This window comes from Epinephelus moara, chromosome 9 (assembly GCF_006386435.1).
Source record: "Epinephelus moara isolate mb chromosome 9, YSFRI_EMoa_1.0, whole genome shotgun sequence".
Taxonomy (NCBI): Eukaryota; Metazoa; Chordata; class Actinopteri; order Perciformes; family Serranidae; genus Epinephelus; species Epinephelus moara.
The window spans coordinates 36,868,341-36,873,767 of record NC_065514.1 but is presented as its reverse complement, the minus strand read 5'-3'; the positions used below and the strand labels follow the sequence as shown (position 1 = coordinate 36,873,767).

The window sequence follows — 5,427 nt, the reverse complement described above, 5'->3', positions numbered from 1 at the left end:
TTAGCATAGCAAGCTAGTTAGCATAGCGATGCTACGTGCCACACGTCCGTAACACGAAGCGTTGTTGCTTCAAGAGCTGACACTTTTGACCCCTGTGATCACACGACGTGTCTACGCACGCACGTCTGATTAGCATAGCAAGCTAGTTAGCATAGCGATGCTACGTGCCACACGTCCGTAACACGAAGCGTTGTTGCTTCAAGAGCTGACACTTTTGACCCCTGTGATCAGACGACGTGTCTACGCACGCACGTCTGATTAGCATAGCAAGCTGGGGGGATGAAACTTTGAAAACTAAATCAAGCCATTTAAGGAACAATATAACCCTGTCTGCATGGACGAACGGGCCGCATGATGAGGTCAAACGGATCATGTGCATAATTAACCACAAAACAAGCAAATACTTCATCTTAATGACATATAACACTCATTATGCTTCAGCTGAATCTTCTAAGCAAATGATCATGTTGAATTGAAATTAGTTTATCACGTTAAATGTCCAAAATTGTATGAAATTGCTCCAATGCGTTAACCAATCTTTGTGCATAATCACACAGCCTGATATGCCCTGCAAACACAGTGGGACTATTTTCTAAAAGCACAGAGCAAAGAAATGTCTTTTTTTTCTCCCCTGGTCTGCTGTCAGCAGCAGTGGCGGCTGCAGCGGGGATTTCAGCACCACGGACAGCGCGCGTACAAAGACTTGACAAGCGTCTCCTTTAAATGTGTTTGCCGCTAGAGAAATTATACAAAATAAAAGAAGACAGTGACATTTTCAATAAAAAACGAGTTGAACGTTCATTTCAAGCTTTTGTAGTACAACGAATTTCAGAATTGTGCGAGCAAGAGTGAGAGCGGGCGGCAGTGTTTGATGCAGGAAACTCAATATGGACTTGAAAATCGATTTCGGAGTGCGGGTGGTTCGGAATGGAGGGCTGTCCCCTGTTGGAACATTGTGGACGCACAGCCCTTCACCACCTGGATCCTAAAATAAACACCTGTTTTATTACATAATCATGCTTTCGTGTTGCGCCATTCAAATAACAAGAATTTGCGGTTTAATACTCTTAATTATAACAGCCAGCTTATTGAAAAATGTCGGGTTTAAATCGGGCTCAGGCCCATAATTACAGTTAATTGGCCGGGCCGGGCCGGTCCCGGACATAACGTGCACGGGCTCGGGCCGAGTCGGGCTGGATTTTTTGGGACCAATCTAAGCTCTATTAGCCGCTGTCGTGGAAAGGGGGTCAGTTCCGGGGAACCCACATCCACTTGTTTCCCCTGAGCCGCCTCAAGAACTGCCTGCTCTCGCCCTGCAGCTACGCGAGTCCCTCCTGATCAAAACGCCGCTCCACCTCTGAGCGCAGCCTCTGTATGTAGTCAGGCAGGCTGCATCAAAAGCATAGATCTATGCATTAATGATATGAAAGAGATAAATGTAAGTCAGACAAATTGAGTTTAAATTCAGATTCTTTTTTTTTTTTTTTTAAGCTTTTTTAGGCTGATGGGGTGCGGGGGAGGTGGATGGGAGGGGGTGCACCCCTAGTTCCGACGTCTATGCCCGCGATGTGGGCAGCTGGGTCCAGCCACAGCTGCTACTGCTGCCAAGTAGGGGCTGCTAGCCCCGCCCGTTGGAAAGAGTGTGGGATATACCACTACTAGGAATGGGAGAGGGGGACTAAATCTTTTAAGATTTAAGGATGTCCGAAAAGCTGTTTCCATAAACAGTCAAATTCGCAAAAGGGCAAAATGCGAAAAAAAAATGTAAACATACAGATGGAGGTTTGCAGCATTTAGGATCCAATTCAATAATAGGCTATATATTCACAATTAGGCTGTTGTAGCCTATATACACGTACACACGTACTGATAAGACATGTGAGCGCGTCATGTGAGTGGAGTGCACAATGCCTGCGCGTCATGTAGCGGGCGTGTGTGTAACACTCGTGTCTCCATAGTAACCCTATGTAAAATGTAGGCGTGCGCTCACACGGTTAGATTAGATCTGATGTGTCCTAAGTAGGCGCAAGTGACGCGTTGTAGTGTGGTTGGGTGAAACGTTTGAACCCTCATAGTGTGTGTGTGTGTGTGTGTGTGTGTGTGTGTGTGTGTGTGTGTGTGTGTGTGTGTGTGTGTGTGTGTGTGTGTGTGTGTGTAAGTCCCACAAAGTTCAATGCTCAAAGAGAGTTCAGTTCATACCGGTAGAAAGTCCGTTCCGGTTATCCCACAAACCCAACTCAAATCAGTCCAATCCAGTTTACAGTCAATATACCCAACACCCAACTCTGTTGGGAGCTAGTCTGTTCCGGGTTTTCCGGCAGATCTCCAGCAAGCAGGCAAACAGACAAATCAAAGAAATAGCCTATATACAAACTATCAGCTTCTGAGCTGGCAGGTCAATGACAGTATTTGCAACATTCACCCCGAGTACTCACGGTACCGTGAATGGTCAGTCAGTCGGGGTAGTCAGGTCAGCTAGGCGTTGTCGGTCTCAACTCTGCCGAGGCCGGCACTCCGGGGAAAATCTCCGGCTTGGAAAAGTAATCCGTCCGTCCGACACAGACTCCAGGCTACCGCTACCCACTCGCAGTTACAACGACGCGGACTAACACGCAATCAGGACCGAGGGTACGATGACGCCTCTCTCGAATACACACACTGGCTGTCTCTCTCTCATTCACCGGCTTATCTAAACTTCCGTGTCTGTGGTGTCAGTGTTGGCGGGTTATTCCTGATTGGATGATTGATTGATTGCGGGTGTGGTCTGTGTGAAACATGAATGAATGAACTTTCTGAATGGAGTAGTGATGCCATTCTGGGCAGCTGCTACAATGTGATGAGGAAAAATGCATGCAGTGCAATGCAATGCATGGTAAGTCCCCTTTAAGAAGAGTTAATAAAGGAGTAATGAATAAATGAAAGAGTAATTAATGTCTCATTCCTGTCTTTTCTTATTTTCATTGTAGCAGCAAGGTCTGGTTTAGAGTCCTTTCTTAAATTTAGGGAAATAAAAGAGAGGGAGAGAAAGACATTCTTTCAAAAGACATGTCTTAAGTCTAAGAAGGAACAGAAAACAGTGAAGGTATGCTCACACACCAGTGACCATGTAGACTCATATAAAGTCAAATGACAGATTATACAGATTTGTTACATTTTATTGATTTCCATTTTCTTCTCTTTCTTTAGATGGAAATACTTCTGAATCAGATCCTCTTTTGTGGGGCTGTCCAATGCTGATCCTGACAAACAAAGGGAGAAAAAGATAAAGAGACAACATTTTTCAGCAAGAACAGGCTGCAGCACATTACCCTTCAGCTGCAATCTGCCGTCTCTTGTGGACCTGTACACATTGGGCCTCATTCTGCAAACAAATTTAGAACTTCCTCAGACCATGTGTATGCACAAATTATGACAGTCTGGCTGTCGTACAAAATATTGAAACTTGCCTTTTACCTAAATGTAAAGCATATCAAAACCATATTCATTAAAAAAAACTTTAATAGAAGTCTTGGAAGTGTTTTTATGGTGGATTTATTTGATCTGATTTTCCTTGTTTTTAGGATGTTAATATAAATGTTATGATAATCTGGGGAGCGTATCTATGTTTCCAGGGTTCTATGTTTCCCGGGTTCTATGTGCCCCACTTAACCCTGCAAAAAAGGTTCTATGTTCCCCGCTTACACAAAAAAGGTTCTATGTTTCCCGGGTTCTATGTTCCCCGCTCAACCAAGCGGGAAACATAGAACCCTTTTTGGTTGAGCGGGGAACATAGAACCCGGGAAACATAGAACCTTTTTGGGTGGTAAGTGGGGAACATAGAACCCAGGAAACATAGGGATGACCCCTTTATTATGAGTAGCAAAAGTGTCTTTTCCGTCCTCCTCCTCAGACTCGGGCAGTGCAGCGTTGTGTCCGCGGTACAGACTGAATGGGAGGATGGGGCGCTCAGCGCTGATAGACAGCAGGCAAATCTGAGAAAACATTATTTCATGATTGTTTCACAGCGGTTCAGCTCTAAACACTAATAGATAATATTTAATTTTATATCCCAAAAACTAATATCAAATTATTTATGATATGAGCTGTTAAAAGTCTGCAATGAATAAGTCTACAGTATAATCATGACCTCTGTATTATACATTAAAAAATCTTCAGAAAAGTAGGCCTCCGAACTGAAACCTGGGGTGTCCCAGAAAGTTAGTTACAGTAACGTTAGCTTACATTACTACTACGGATACACTACTCGTGTAGAACTCAAAGTCTCTAGCACGCTAACGTCAGCTGTGTAAATCAGCTTCACTTTCATTATACAGTAAAAGATGAGGGCCATGTGAAAAACAGAATACATACCTTTCTGTGTTGTCTGTCCCAGCTCCAACTTTCCTCCAAACATAACTTTCTTCTTCTCGCTCACTTGTCTGCTCCATATGTTGATACGTTCGTTGTCTGTCCCTCGGGTGGAAGCTCAGCACTGCCCCTAGAGGCCTGAAGCACTTCCGTTGTATAAGTGTATATGCAGCGTTTTCCTGTTGCATTTGTTTTCTTATTTGCAGCACTTTTCTGTATATGCAGCACGTTTCAGTATATGCAGCGTTTTCCCGTTGCATTTGTTTTCTCATATGCAGTGCGTTTCTCTATTTGCAGTGCGTTTCTGTATATGCAGCACGTTTCTGTATTTGCAGCATTTTCCCTTTGCATTTGTTTTCTTATATGCAGTGCGTTTCTGTATTTGCATTGCGTTTGTCCTTGTCGGCCAGCGTAGTAATGGGCCATTGTTCCTCAATGCTGTATTGGATGACAACAACATTTGGAAAAGTTGTTCATAGAGCTACATTGTACACATTTGTAAAATTTCATACAGTTCTACCCACGGGGAGCACTACAATAACAATAAAACTTGATATCTTTACAATTCAGTTGATTTAAATAAAATCAAACTTTGTAATCAAGTTCTCCATGAGCATGTGCATGACACATTTAACAATTGACACAATTGTCCCACCTTGTGGCCATTAGTAGAACACTGCCATACTACTTATTAACTACCATGGCTCTTTAATGTAATGTTGCATGGTAACCAAATTCAGCAAAGTTGTACAGATAGAAATGTTAAATAAGTCTGTAGCATTTGATAGAAGATTTGAAAATTGCTGTTGTAGTAGCAGCTTGCAGTTGGCAGCAGATTCAACTGGGAGCAGCAGTAACAAATTCCAACTCTCACATACATTTGCTTTAGAAAATGTAAACACTATAGTTCTCTTTGCTCTATTTAATAGGTGCTGCCAGTCACTTCTTGTGATGGTACCTGACCCTATTTTATAGGCCTCTGCTCGAAAATTGCATATCCATAATGAAATGAATATATCTCTGCAACCACAAGGTCTATTTGAATACTTTTGGTTTCATGGTAAAGGGAACACTTGTGAG

The 5,427-nt window shown here is 43.0% G+C and overlaps 1 protein-coding gene and 1 long non-coding RNA gene across 2 annotated transcripts in view; both read right to left on the bottom strand.

The window, feature by feature from the left end:
- LOC126395349 (uncharacterized) overlaps positions 1-2,572 on the bottom strand; it is a 20,219-nt gene extending 17,647 nt beyond the window's left edge. The window contains exon 1 of the long non-coding RNA XR_007570437.1: positions 2,436-2,572. This is a non-coding gene — a long non-coding RNA (uncharacterized LOC126395349). The remainder of the gene's footprint in view (positions 1-2,435) is intronic.
- The window catches only part of LOC126395323 (LIM homeobox transcription factor 1-beta-like), a 202,106-nt gene that overhangs the window by 57,901 nt on the left and 138,778 nt on the right, over positions 1-5,427 (bottom strand). The gene's annotated exons all lie outside the window — the stretch shown is intronic.